Source organism: Chanodichthys erythropterus, chromosome 13 (genome assembly GCF_024489055.1).
Source record: "Chanodichthys erythropterus isolate Z2021 chromosome 13, ASM2448905v1, whole genome shotgun sequence".
Taxonomy (NCBI): domain Eukaryota; kingdom Metazoa; phylum Chordata; class Actinopteri; order Cypriniformes; family Xenocyprididae; genus Chanodichthys; species Chanodichthys erythropterus.
In genome coordinates this window covers 11,161,519-11,177,138 of record NC_090233.1, presented here as the reverse complement: position 1 = coordinate 11,177,138, position 15,620 = coordinate 11,161,519, and the positions used below count along the sequence as shown (strand labels likewise).

Below are 15,620 nucleotides of genomic sequence, written 5' to 3'. Positions count from 1 at the left end.
AGTTCAACGGGTTGAAGATCTAAATGTCAGTTTCAATAAAGCTCAAAGGGCTCTACACAATCCCAGCTGAGGAATAAAGGTCTTATCTAGCGAAACAATTGGTCATTTTCTAAAAACATTTTTTTTAATTTATATACTTTTTAACCTCAAATGCTCATCTTGCACTAGCTCTGTGATACGCCATGCATTATGTAATCACGTTGGAAAGGTAGGCGGAAGTACCTCCATCTCATTTTCTCCTCCAACTTCAAAATCGTCTGACATCGTTGTTTTACCTTTTTTCGTAAAGGCTGTTTGACTTTGTAGTCTTTTGTACGTTCGCTTTGTAAAAACTTGCTTGATACTTCCGTCTACGTCACACGTGACCGTTCCAACATGATTACGTAATGCAATGGATTATTGGATACAGAAGATAGTACATAAAGAATGCTGCTTTTGTTATTGTTTTGATTGAAGCCATTCTCTGTAATCCTGAATAAAAGCTTCAGTTTTTTCACCAGTAAGACATTGCAACACGTTTAGTTTTATTTAAAACACGACACTGCAAATGACATTGTATACATTTTTCATTTTATCGAAAAGGAGGAACTATAAATAGCCGATAAGAACAACAGTGACAATCAAGGGTACATTCAAATCATAATTACATTTACACAAAATGCCGCAAGTCATCCTTTGTTAATTATAACTGTGGTAACTCCAAATACTTAAACTTTATTTACAACCAAGACTAATAATGCATATGTAATTTGCATAAATGTTTCACATTGTTGGCTAATGTTTCAACTATGTAACAAGATATTTTTCAACATCAAACGTTTTTAAAACAATTTCACATGTGTAATGCCAGAGACGTTGAAACTTATTTTAATATGCAAAAACCTAATCATAGCAGTGCATGTTTAGTCTTGAATGCGGCACGCCTATCAAAATGGAGTGTTTGAAACAGAGGGTCAAAACCAGGATAGGAAATAGATTATTACTTCTACATTGGGATGTTTTAGTGTAAAAATCTTGATAACATTATAAGTGGACCTCAGAGGACATTATGAAATAAAATAAAAATGCAGTTCATGTCCCCTTTAATGTTATAAATTAGGCTATTTAGCTATTTTGGATCACCATCCATTGATTAGAAAATGCTGATTGCTGTTGTTACAGTAGGTCTATAATAACATCCAGAAGACAGAGAAATATGGCGTCTGCTTAAACTACAGTTTACAATGTCCTAAGCCCATAGTAATGAAGACCAGCTTTGGTGAAGCAGGCTGAATTCAGAGTCCTTTTTTATAGGCTGAAGTGTGTTTGCTCTGACATACAATGCAAAACAGCCATACACAACTGAAACCTTCACATTCCCCATTGATGCCATGCAGAGAGGGTCTGACGTTGCAGATTGGGAGTCGAGTGTGAACTGAAGCACTAGTGGGTGTATCGCCACTCTAATCTTTTTTAGGATTCTCATGACTTCCTGTTTCTACCGGCTATCCCCCTTTTGCTCATGATACGATTTTTTTTTTTAATTTGCCAGTTGCCATGGACATCTGTACCAACATGATAAGACTATAATTGTACCAATAACTGCTCCAGGGTTCGAATAATTTTGAAGACCATCACATGAACAGTCAAATGGTCCATCTTGAAAATATCTTTGTGATATATTCAGTTAAATCGGCATAGAAAAATGCCTGTCACAGGGCTCTTTTTCTCTCCTTTTTTTTCTTTTACAATTTTACACCAAATATAATGAAATAGAGATATAGTTAATAGAAATGACTGAAGAGTTGCCTTTGAATGGGAAAATAGCATCATGAGTGATATGAATTAACATAGGGATTTACACTTTAATGAAGGGCGCAAATTGTATGGAATTACAATTATTTCCCAAGTGCATGATGCATTAGATATTTATTCAAAAGTTTTTTCTTAAGTGTACATAAATGTGTTATTTGGAAAATTTGCGTCATATTTCACTAAAGCATGTCAAGAAGTAAAAACTCAAGATGCCAGTATCTCTTAATATGTAAGAAGGACCTATTGAATCAATTGCACATTGTTTCCCCAAAAATGGGAACATTATGCAGGACCTCTGCACAATTTAGACCTTTTCATAGAACGACAAAACAAAACAAAAAAGGGAAACAAAATATAAGAGCTTGCACTTTGTGGAATTACATTATAATATATTTGCACACGTAATTCTCTGTATGCACTGAATCACAGCAAATGTAAAACATCAACATCAACAAGTTATGTGATCATGGTGTACCTTACTTTCTAAAAAATGCTGAGTTAAAAACAACCCAAATTGGGTTGAAAATGGACTAACCTAGTGATTGGGTTATATGTTTGCCCACCGTGCTGGGCAGTTTTATTTAACTCAACTATTGATTAAAAATGACTATATGTCAGACTTAAAATGAATCCAAAATAGGTCGAAAATTAAAAATCAGACACATAATTACTAGAGGCAACAATAATAATCAAAAGGTGAACATTTATTAATAAGCAGTTTAATAAATGTTTATTGTTTAATTATTATTCATTAAACTTATTAATAAATGTTCATTTATTACACATATTAATAAATGTTAATTTTCAGCATATTTTGGGTTCATTTTAAGCAAGCAAAATAGTCATTTTTTAACAATATTTGTGTTAAATAAAACTACCCAGCAGGTTGGGCAAACATTTAACCCAACTGCTGCGTTTTCTCCATTTTTAACCCAATGTGGGTTATTTTTAACCCATCATTTTTTAGAGTGTAGTGTTTTTATAGTAATGATTTTTAAAAAATAAAGCAAAATAACTTTATTATTGATACAAAACTTGCACTGGTTGGATTTTCAGAGACTCCCTATAGTGGGGTCTATATGCTGTTAATGTGTATTTATGGCATCTGATTGAACACCAGTACCTGGTAAGTCAATTAGCAGTAGTTTACACAAAAGTAGGAGAAATGTTATTTTTAATAAACCGTGACTCAGAAGTGCCATTTACCTTTTGCGATATTCAGAAACAAAAATGTCAATGAACAAAACAAATTAAAACCACAATTTTTTTTTTGACAAAAATAAAAACCATATTGTGTTTCACCAAAAGAAGGGCCAAGTGATTGTTTGGTACACAGTAAAAAAAACAAATCCTAAAGTCTGCATAATGACAAGAAGAATAGGACTAATTTGACAGCAAAACAAGAAGAAGATCTTCAGATAAAGCAGGAACATGCGTAACTTTATGATTAGATGGCAATAGGCCATAAACACGCAATTTAAGCTTCTCTCCGGAAGACTTTCTTGGCACTTTGCCTGAAGAGCGTGGGGTCGTTTTAGGTCAGGCCTTGTGTGTTGTTGTAAAGGAAGTGCAGAGCATTCGACTCACTGTATTTCACTTCCTTGTTTTTCACGTGCCGGAATCACATTTGAGAAATCAGACGGCAGCGCAGTGGAAGGTTGAAGAGCATGTCAAAAAAAAATTTGTAGGTAAATCAGCAAACGCGTTTTGTGCATCTAAAATGCACAAGGAGTCGCCACGCACGCTCACTGGGGATCAGTCTGAACAGGTCAGGATGTTTAACATGGCTTGTTGTTTTTTCGCCACATTTGTTTACAGCATTATTTGTGTGCTTTAGAAACGAATGATATTCTTGTTTTAAAGGTCTGTGCATGTAGGAATTCTGCTTCTCACGTTTTGCATTTGAATGGTATAAAAAGCAAAAGACTTTCTCCTCAAACAATCACAAACTGTTTTAATAATTTTTTTTTTTGCTCCATTAATGTGCATCCTGTACTCAATTTGTGCATTTGTTGCGCGTTAAAAGGGTTCCCAAAAGCAGTTGCTCTACATTTAGTGAAGCCGCCTATTCAACTCAAAATGAATGCTAGCTAGCTAAATAAATAAATAAATAAATGATGAATGCTGCCAGGAGGACGGCACATATTTTGTCATCTCATTCGGCGACTGGTAACAGTCCGTTGTTTTAGCTTGCTTAGGAATGTTTGAATTGCACAAAATCATGAACAAAAAAGAAAAGTAAAAAAAAAAGAAAGAAAAGACAAAAGTGATATTTTATTCATTAGGACTGTCTGTCTTTGTGTATTCTCATGCAGTCTGGTCTGCATTTATATGCTAACATAATTTACTCCTCTAACCTAAGGCAGAGTTTACCATCACCTCGACAGACCTCGACAGAGTGTGTGTGCAGCCAGTGTTACTAATATCTCATGATGAATGTGTGTGTGTGTGTGTGTGTGTGTGTGTTGATTTCAGATTTACTAAGAAACATGGGGAGCCATTTCAAAATGTAGAGACCTCTCTCTGGCTGTTTTTGGGATATATATCTTTTTTTGATGCAAATGTCACCTCTTCTTACCAGGAAATATAATAAATGAACAATACAATATTTCTTAAAGTATGTAGTTATTGTTTTCCACAAACAGCATTTCGCTTTTTACAACTGATGCGCTGTGTAGGTGTTTTTAATGCAAACCTGCCTGTAGGGTTCACACAATTGGAGCAAAGGTAATTAAATCCTGAGATTGATTGATCATTTAGTTATTCTTTTATCAAGGATGTTTTTGTGGCATATTATTGGCATATAAAGTGCAAACAAGTTTTAAAGGGCTGTTTTGTGATACAAGGATTGCAATTAAAGGATTGGTTTTACAGTAGTTTATACACTGTCAGAAAAAAAAGGTGCAAAAATTGTATCTTTAGGGGTACAACATCTTGTCACTGGGGCAGTACCTTAAATGGATACATTTGTACCTTATTTAACCCCTTAAAGATTAAGGTTAATTGCGAATATGTAACCTTAAGGTACATGCTCCTTTTAGGGGTACAGAGATGTCCCAGAGAAGGGTACTGCCTTCAGTGCAAAGCTGCTGTACCCCTAAAGGTCCCATTTGTGCACATTTTTCTGAAAGTGTACTGTTGACTGGATTAAGAGCATGAATGTTTAGGAAAGGATGGAGAATGAATAGGAAAGTTTGTTGAAAATCTGCTTTCTGGGGTGCGCTTCCCAAAAGCATCATTAGTCAACTAACATCACAAGGTCTGTTGTTACTAACATAGTTCAACGATTTGGTGTTTCGTGACATTGTTTACGAGCTGTTTTATTGACGTCTTTCCGAGGTTGAAGCACTAATTTAGCGATTACATGAGACATGGTACAGATTTCGGTAAGTTGTACTGTATATTTTAACACACCTTCAGATGTTTAGTCTTGTTTATTTCGTGCTGTAACTGGTATTAAAGCAGAAGAGAGGATTTTCACATGCTTCTCTTTAACTGAGGTGCTAAAGCGATCTGTCACGCCACATTAAACAGCGCCAAAACGGTATTTATTTTTTGAATCTCATAATAAGATGGACGCCATTTGAAATCTGAGACTTTGCTTCATATCAAAAGTAACAAAGCACAAAGATTATTGTGATTTATTGGATGCGCTACATATTCTGCTCATTCATAAACTGAAAACAGACTAGACTAATCGATTCTTGGGATTTAAGTATCGATATCAGTTTGTAAAATTGAGAAATCAATATTTTTTTTACCCAGACCTAGTTGGAATGACAGCTCTCAAGCTGTGGTTAGAAGCATAGTTTCTTGTAGGGATGCACGAGGTATCGGCCGATATATGTTCATTTTTAATGTTATGGTTATCGGCCAGAAAAGAATATTTGGCCAAGTCGATAAATAGTGGATTACTTCCTTCAGCTGAGACACTTCAGATGCGCACTGTTCACCGTGATGGTTTTGAATTGCTTGAAATATGATTGAAATCATATACCGTTAAGTGCAACATGTGCAGCACAAGTCTGGAATATACGCTACATAAAATTATAATGAGAACATTATAATTGTGTGCTTGGAACATGGCTTTTTATGGTGAAACTTTTGTTTTTGTAATCAGGTTCTCAAAAATTATACAAAAAATTATTTTAGATTTATCAGCCAATATATCGGTTATCGGCTTTCAAATATAAAGAATTATCGGTATCGGCCAAAATTTTCATATCGGTGCATCCCTAGTTTCTTGTTTTTTATGATATATGGACTTAATAAATAATAATCTTGAGCAAAATAAGCAAGATGAAATTAAGTACAATGTATATCTTTTATTTTGAAGATATACAAATGTCATTTACATATTTTAAGCACCGTTTTTGAAGATTGCGCATGTGCGTATGTGCTCTGGTACGTAAGAACGAGCCTATGATAGAATTTGGAAATTGAATTTGGAATTTCTAGCAAAAAATCTAGCATTAATTAGATCTCAAACAGATTCATTTAAAGAAGTTATTACTCCACCTCCTGCATGACATCATTCACCAATGTGGCTGAACGACAGGTTTGCGTCGAAATGGTTTTGGGAAACAGTCGTGACTAGCTAGTTGATTTGTTCAGCGATGCATCGTACTGTGGTAGGGAAGCAGTGAGTTACGTCATTGTATGGGAAACGCACCCCTGGTTGGTTTCACTTAAATCTTTTTGCATCAACCCTATAAAACAGTGTTTGACCTGCATGTTTTTTTTTTTAACCGATTAAAGATCAGGTTGAATGATGGCCAGTGTAACGCGTTCCAAACGTCTGAGAGCACCAGTGAAAGTGCTTCTTATTTTCCCCCCTAATATTTTCATCGCAAATTATATTGCCTAACAATTTAAAATTAACATGAATTTCACAGTTTCTCAGTGTTTGGCATTTCCTCCTTGTGCTTTAATGACAGGATGCACTCAAGCTCCACAAGTTTGTGCAAAGTGTGATGATCCATGTTTTCAGAAAATGAGCTTAGTAACTAATAGTGTATAATCATTTAATGTCAATATTAAATGAATGTTAAAATTACTGTTTATTTTTTAGGTTAACATAAGATTTTGGATCAAGAGTTTCAGTGTGGTCTCAGAGTTCTGCGATTCATAGTCAGCAATTAAGAACTAATAACTGAATTTGCATGAACACTTATTTTTTATTACTCACAAAATAATAGAAAATGTAAATGAACAATAAACGAGGCTATTGGACTGACACTGGGTCAAGCACAGTAATGCAATTCTCAAAAGATTGCCTGATTGATCGATCTAATAATAATTAGCATGGTTTAATTCTGCATTCAGTGGATTTCCTTTATAGAGAAAACAAAAATAATTTTTGGAATATCAAGAGTGCAACTCAGTGTTGCACTTGTGTAGGACATTTTGTGATTCTGACCTTGGCTAAAACCTACAAGCAAGGAAAAAGTATGTCACACAGAGTATCAGTGATTCATTGGATCTGAATTATTCTTGTTCATAAATCGAGACAAGATAGACACTGCTAGTTTCATTATCTTGCCTTGTTCCTTTCTTGCTTCCTTCAAAGTTATTTTTTGTGGTTTTTAAACCTACTTTCACCGAGAGCGATATGGTTTTCTGACACTTGTGATGCCGGCTATTGACACCTATAAACAAACAGCATGGACACAGAGACATCAAAAAGCACTTAGTATTTGAAAAGGAAAGCAGGTCAGTGGACCATTCACCAACATTAATATATTTATGTTGGTTTTATATGCGAATATAGTTTGGTAGCGTTATAAATAAATTCCCAGCACCACCTCTCACTCTTATTGTTTCTGCTGTGTGCCATTAAAGACCAGGCTCAGAGGCAAAGGACAATGTGTGAATGCCGAGCATTGTAAGTCACATTTGCATATTTGAGATTTATATTATTCAGATGCTTGACATCCTTTCCCAGAAACCCCCTCCCTCCTTCTCTCTGCCCGACACCCCACCCTCACCTTTTTCTTGCCTTGCCTCTCTCTTTGTTTTCCCCCCATCTCCCCCCATCCCTGATAAAAATGATTTCCAGTCACCACACTGCATGCTTTATGAGATGGCCGCCTCATTAAAAAGCGTCTCTGATTAACCTGGATTTCGGCTCCTTTCTTACTTTTTCTCTCTGCCTGTCCGTCATCTGCGTTATTATTCTTTTCTTTCGTCTCAGTCACCCTGTGCTCTTTGTCACCGCAGCAGGGCACAGCCGTCTGAGCGTCTTCCAGACAAACTGACCTCTAGGGACGTATCGACAGTTTGTGTTACTGAGTGACAGACGTATAGAGCCACGGAGCGATAGTGACAGAACACGCAGAAAACGTTTCCTGTAGGCTCTCAGCAGTTTTTTGTCATAAATCTCAGAGAAGATTCCCTCCTAAGATTAGAGATTTTTGGGAGAGGGAAAACAAGGGCGGTGAAGGGGGTGCTTATGGTGGAGTTTTTTTTTTTTTTTTTTTACGGAAAAAGGGGGTGGGGAGGGATCTAATTAATTTTGAAGGATCATCGGCCCCTTTCGTCCAAGGCAGAGAAAGAGGCAGGGCGGGAGACGGAGGGGTGAGCAAGTGGGTGGAGCGAGTCTGAGGGAGAGAATAAGTGAGACAGGGGAAGGCGGGGGGACAGACAGACCCCTGGACTGATTAGAATTCTGGGCAGGTAGCAGGCGGCTGCTGTGCACCCACTGTGGGCCAGGCAGGAAGGAGGGGAATGGCTGCCCACCCGCCCGTGTGTGTGTGTGTGTGTGTGGAGTGATCTCTGGGAGGAATTCTTGACGTTCAGGTTCCTTGCACTTTTGTTACCTAATTTCACCTCAGATCACTCCAAAGGTTTGTAATATTTCAGGCAGTGTTTATGAGAGAAATTACAAAACTTAGATCACCAGTGTGTCCCAGAGTTCCAGAAATGATGTCATTGCATGGTGTACACTTTTAGAAAAAGATTCCGTGGGGTTCTATATAGAACACTTTGCCAGAATGGTTCCATATAAGGAAAAATGTCTGAATCATTGCGTAATACTTTCATATTTAATGGGTTAATGCAATTTTTTCTACTAATTACGAGCTGTTTAATTCATAAAATGTAATAAAACATTAATTAAAACAAAATTAATTAATTAAAACTAAATTCTTAAGATGATCCCATGATGAGAACCTTTCCATGAGCATAAAAAGTCGTTTTGATAAGTAAAAAACAGTTTTGATAAGTAAAAAAATCCCATGGCACACCACTATATAAAAATATAACAAAATTTCACAAACATGCATTGCTTCAAATGGCATATTCAAACTAGATATTACATTAAATGTAGTGCTCACATTTAATGCAAAACTTGAGCTTAAATCAGATAGGAACACAATAAGCTCATAGTATGATGTTTGTTGTTGGTGATGATAAAATAACAAATTTACATATCATCGCTGTTGGGCGGATACCTCTTATGTAATTAAACACTGTCGTCAGAGTTGGTATCGTGGCTTAATATAGCTATGGCAAGACATTTGCATGTGGCAGTATAATATTAACTTTTTATAAAAATCAAGCTCAAATGGAGTTACAAGGTTTGCCAAATTCAGATATATTGTGTCACTGAGGCAGTAAGTGCATCCCATTACATTTTCATCAACGTACAGGATATAACGTTTATTGTAGCTATATGGGTGCTCGGTTTTCTTGCTGAAATCTCATGATCAAAATCTCATAATACAAAACATGAAGCGCTATGCACAGGATATTTAAAACAGTATATTTGCTTCAACTAGAGTCTCAGCTCTGTAAATACATAAAGAACGTTAGCCTTTATGGACATAGTTTTTCTTGAGTAAAGAAAACAATGTATTTACTCAAACATCAGTTCTTTATTTACCCTTGCACTGCAAACAAGCAGAGATCTCCAAACTGTGCACGGCACATTCTAAATGGAGGTGGGGTGGAGTTAAAACATATGATTGACAAGTTTGAGGAGCCAATGGAGTCACGAGGTTTAGTCACAACCTCTTTTAAATGCTTTTTATTGGTTAAATATTTGTAAAACATACATATAGACGTAAATGATGACCAATAGCATTAATTTTATAAAACAAAAATGACAAAATATATAGATACGAGGTTTCGGCCCAATGGCGTGATGATATATTCTTATTTGTAGTATTTATTTTTACTTATTTTTTGGAATTCGATAATTTTTCACAGCACACTATTGTGCCGCGGCATTGCACAGTGGTTGGGAAACACTGGCTTAAACGTTATATTCCGAAATCGATTAATTTTCCACTGTGGGGCTGATAGTGGAATGTAATACAAATACGTCAGTCAATGCCTTGGTAACGCAGGAGTTTACAGATGTAAATAGTGACTGCATTATAGAGGATGATCAGATATTTCTATTATTAATTTGTGTTTACTTTGCTCAAGTAGTGGCGATATCACTACACTTGTTCTACCAGCACGGTTTAACTCAGAACTCCAGGCCGAGAACAGTTTTTTAATGTGCCGAACCAAGCTTAAGTGGGAAATTTAACTGTAACCATTCCTTACCATTCTTCGAACCGTTCACCCTGATGTTGGAAGTGACTAATGTATCGCAACAGCAGGTTCTGCAAGTAAAAGTCCCATTCATTTGCTTTTAAAATACTTTTTTCTATACACTCTTAACATGCAGAGACAACTACAAGCGCTGTGGCTCTGTGACACTTTTAAAACATTGTTTTGTTTGACTCATCCTACCAGCCTGGTGTTGCAACATTGCGTGTGTCATGTGTTTAAGGCTGTTTGACTGACCAGGGGTTGTTCAGGAAACCTGTATGAAAACAGCCATTATTTGTGAAGTTGAAGTAGTGGCACAGAAATTATACTCTAATGTAACAACATCATCCATTTAAGACAGACCTACATTGAGCTCTGAGGTTAAGTAATGATATAGCCTATGCCTCTGTTGAAGTCCCAAATGTTACTTCCATTTTATGCAAATTATGTGTGATAAAAAACAACAGTGAAAGCAAATGATACATTTGAGTCATTCTCGCTACACTCTCAAACTACTCTATTTGTATAGACCTATATCTAAATATTTTGCTGTACACTTGTAAAAAAGAAGTACTCTTTAGCAACACACTTTTAAAAAGAGTACTTATTATGGAAAGAATATGAATGTATTGTTTTTGGACACTTATTTGCATGATAATTGCAATTAAATGAAAATGTATTATAGTTTAACTTTATATTAAATGCACTTAGCTGAACTTTAGAGTGCTTTTTTTTACCCACTGCAGGACTAAAATACATGCAATTTTAAAATGACTTCTGTTGTTTTTGAAATATGGTTAAATTGTACTTCCAAATGTACTGAGATTTCTATTGAAACTTTTATGTATTCAAAAAAACTTTTTTTTTAATTACACATTTGCAATGATGAATTTGCAATTTTAAAATGAAATTTAAATGTAATATTGAATAACACATTACTATTAAAATTGCAATCAAGTACATGTACTGTACTCATCAAAATAAGTGTAATTCTTTAAAGCAAGAAAAAAAGTAAAACATTGATTTAAAATGTACTTGAAAGTAAAACTTTAAATTTGGTCACACTTTATATTTATATTCCACAAGTGAATTGTGTTCATCATGTTTTGCTGCTCTTGAGGTGGGATATGGGTAAGGGTAGGTACAGGTTTGGTGCTATGGTTAGGTTTAAGGGTTGGTTTAAAGGGAAAGGGAAGGGTCAACAGTGTTATTATAGATGTAATCACAGAAATTCATTAGAGAAATATTTAAATTCAGGTGTTTTTGCATATAAGTACAATGTAAAAACATGCATTGTAGGTAAACACACTATATAAAGTGGGACCAAATTTGATTTTAATACAGTGTGCACTTTTTAAGTGTACTTACAGTAAGTGTGTTAAGAAACAAAGTCGTGAAAGTGTATACTCAAGTGGCCTTTTATTTCATTTATATTACCTGCAAGTTGTTTTTTTAATATATTTTTAAGATTTGAAGTACACTACAAGTGCACATTCAGTACAATTAAACGCACTTCTTTTTCACAAGGGTAAACTTGCAAAAAAAATAATAAAATAATATTGTTTTTTATACTTATAATCAATGACTATAAATGACTCGTTTTATATTGCACTGTCATTTTTTAATCAATTATGTCCTTCACAATACTTCATGGGATAAGTAGTTATTCTCCTAATAAAATAAAGTATGCAGTCTTGTCTTTTGTTCTGATTTTCATATACTGTTTTGCTTCAAATCCACGTTGGTCATGTTGTGATTCATTTCAGAGCTGGTTGGTTTGGTTCAAGGCTTAGAACTCTTTTCTGAAGAATTTTTTGAAATCCGTAAAAATACTTGCAAAATCAAGGCCACCAAAAAATTGGGCGGCCACTTAGTATGTAATGTTATGCTTCACGAAATATATGAAATATTCGAGAGGCTAATGGAGTGTTTTGTGAAGCTTTTATGTCTGTTACATCTAATGTACCCCTAAAAAGCTTTTGAAAGATCTTCATACTACGCGCCCTAATGAGCTCCTTTTATTAAAGTCTCTCTGCACGCATATGTGTGCATGTTTATCAGGAAACGTTTACCTCCTCTGCCCGTATCAATATGCATGAAGTATTCATTGTTGTCTGTGCTGTTTGTCATGCTGCATGGTATAGACAAAGCACCTTTTCTTTTTGTTTATACCGAGAACATGGCTTTGATCATGGCCTCTGTTCTCTGCCATTTATATTCATATGCATATATTCTGGCAGCGTGGATGGTGATCAAAAGGATGTGCACACAATATATGCAGTACAGTATGTATCGTGGACTACATTAGCGTTAATTCATCACCTTCTGAGGTCTTGATACCATGATGCTGTTGTTAATTAATGAGTATTCTGATGGTGATGATATGAATAGCAACATTACATAAAATAACACATGGCAGTGCTGGACTGCTGGCTAAGGAAAGCACAACTATGATCATTGTATAAAACTTTGGGGTGTATATGGTAGCATATATGCATTAAATATAGCATGAACATGAATGATTATGCGGCTTATTAATGAGAGGTATGATATTACTCGTTTAAGTGATTGGACTGAAATGATTTCTTGTAATTGTATTGAATGTGAACTTGCAGTGTACTTCAAACCTTAAAACTATATTAAAAAAAAAAAAAAAAAAAAAAAAAAACTATACTTGCATATAATAAAATATTTATCAAATAAAAGGCCACCTAATGCTACACTATGCATACTTCTGTCATTTGTCCATGCCTGTTTATGTCATATCTGTAAATAAAAGAAAGAATGGCAGGCTACTACTATATAAAGTGGAAGGTGTAATATTAGCATGAAGCCACAACAAATTAACTTCATACCGAAAAGAGTTTACTAGCAAAAATGGAAAGTGACAATGTAAGCACAAATCAACCTAGTTTGCTTAGCATCACATGCAGTGCTTGACATTAACTTTTTTTGCTCACCAGCCACTGTGGCTAGTGGTTTTCCAAAGTTAAAGCATTAAAGCATTTTCACTGGCCACAATTTTGACATCGATACTATGTGGAAAAACTGCCATATGGGGTAACACTTAAGTATAGGGAACACATATAAACTATTTACTATGACTTTTCCCTCAATAAACCCTAATTTACTGCTTATTAATAGTTAGTAAGGTAGTTGTTAAGTTTAGGTATTAGGTAGGATTGTAGAATGTAGAATAAGGTCATGCAGAATAAGGCATTAATATGTGCTTAATAAGTACTAATAAACAGCCAAATGTTCTAGTAACATGCATGCTAATAAGCAACTAGTTAAAAGACCCTAAAATAAAGTGTTACCCCATATGGATATATTTTATTTTTATCTCATAATTTTGCAGCAGGTATGTTAGGCTGCTGTCACTTTAAATCCTGACACAGATCCATTATACTGTTACAAATGTGTTTTTCTCAACTGTTTACGTTCACCTAAAACATAACTGTGACTGTGTTTATGTGAATACTAGCCAAGACCAGCATTTTGACATTATTTTGTGTGTATTTGACTGTTTAAGCTCAATAAGCAGTGAAGAATAACTAAATTTAGTACTTTAGGCTTTATATGTGCGCATTTTGGGTGTGAGCACAAAATCTGTGGGAAAATTATGCAAGTTTGCGCAATCCCAATGCCGAAATTCAAGCCTTGTAACACTAACAATATTCATCCAGAGCAAATGAAACTAGTGAGTGAGGGGAGGCGGGTTTGTGTGTCGACTGGCTGTCCGAGAGATGAGAGAGAGAGAGAGAAAGAGCAGCTGGTATCTTGTGTATATTCTGTGGAAAATGAGTATTGGAAGCGTTTCAGATATTTCAATATGGATATGTATCGAAAAAATCGATATTTTGACAACACACATTGCACTTAGTTTATTGTTTCAGATGCCTTTTTAAAAGACTAAAAATGAAAAATTTATGTATATATATATATATATATATATATATATATATATATATATATATATATATATATATATATATATGTATAGATAGATAGATATATAAAATTAATGTAGTTCTTGGGGAATCCCAAAGACTTAGAAAAGAGGGATCTGAGCCCTATCTAGAATCCAGAATATCATAAAGACTTTTGGGAGTGCTTTTTTGGCAGCAAGCAAATACCTAAAACACACTATAGCAACTACCAGAACACCCTAAAAAATGTTAGCAACGTAGATATACGCTGATAAGTGAGCGATTTCGACTCGAGTGGACTCAAGGTGCATCCCAAGTATTCGAGTACTTATGCACTATTCTATGCCGTTTTGTAGTATAAATAGTGCAAGTAGTGTGTTCACACTGAAAATTCCAAAAAGAAAAAGTGCACTTTAAATACCCGGATGATGCACTAAATTAACTGAAAAAAACGAAGTGTGGAAAGTTGGACACTTTATGCACTCATCTGTTCTATTACGTAGCGGAGGGGGAGGAGCATCAGACTCTGATGATGAATGACAGAATAACCTTATAAATGAAAAGCGACTGAGTACATACGAGTGTAAAGTGCATAGTGTATAGTGCATCGTTTGGGACACAACTTCAGTGTTTTTGTAAAACAAAAAGCTGTTTTCCCACAAGGTAATTTTATTGCTAGAACATGTTGTGCTTTGTGAATGGGACTGGTGGGGCATGCATAGTCTTTGCCATCGGCATAATAAATGTAATAATTGCTCGGTGTACAGATGGTGACGCCCCGGTCCCTCAAGTTAGAATATTACACATTCAGGATCAGGGTCAATCACTGAGAGACATAGAGCTATTTCAGCTTGAGTAAATGTCTGATTGTAGGAAAAAAACTAATTTGTTCATCCATGATGCTGAACGAGGTTAGGACGATTCCAGGGGCCCTGATCAGAGAGGTGGCCCGTCTGGAAACAACCAGCCCGCTTCAAATTTAATATCAGGTTGATCTACAGTGCCTATCAAAATGAGTGTCTATCAAATTAGTGTCTTTTAAAATCAGCATCTGGCTGGAATGATGGTGGATGGATTGGGGTCACTGTCATTAGTACTTGATGTTTTGTCAAACAAACTGCTGGACAGATCATCTAATGTATTTATAGTAGCCTGTTTATATTAATGTTTTTATTAACTAATGTTTTACAGTGAAGATTAAGTGGCAATCCAATATCAAACACAATTTCAAAATTGCTTATTGAACAAATATAAACAAAAATGTGGTTAAAATCAAGCACTGCAATGTATTGATATCATAAACTGCACTGGCCAACAGTTTTTATTTTTTACATTTTTATGGTTTCATGTCCTCAG

General features: G+C 35.2%; 1 protein-coding gene across 15 annotated transcripts in view; it reads left to right on the top strand.

Moving 5' to 3' along the window:
• Positions 1 to 15,620, top strand: part of zbtb20 (zinc finger and BTB domain containing 20) — a 91,047-nt gene that overhangs the window by 15,481 nt on the left and 59,946 nt on the right. The window contains exon 1 of one of the 15 annotated variants that reach the window (XM_067408374.1): positions 3,198 to 3,562. The exons of the other annotated variants lie outside the window; for them this stretch is intronic. The gene's annotated coding sequence lies outside the window, so the exon portion shown is untranslated. Of the gene's footprint in view, positions 1 to 3,197; positions 3,563 to 15,620 lie in introns of those variants that run through there. 15 annotated transcript variants of the gene reach the window in all.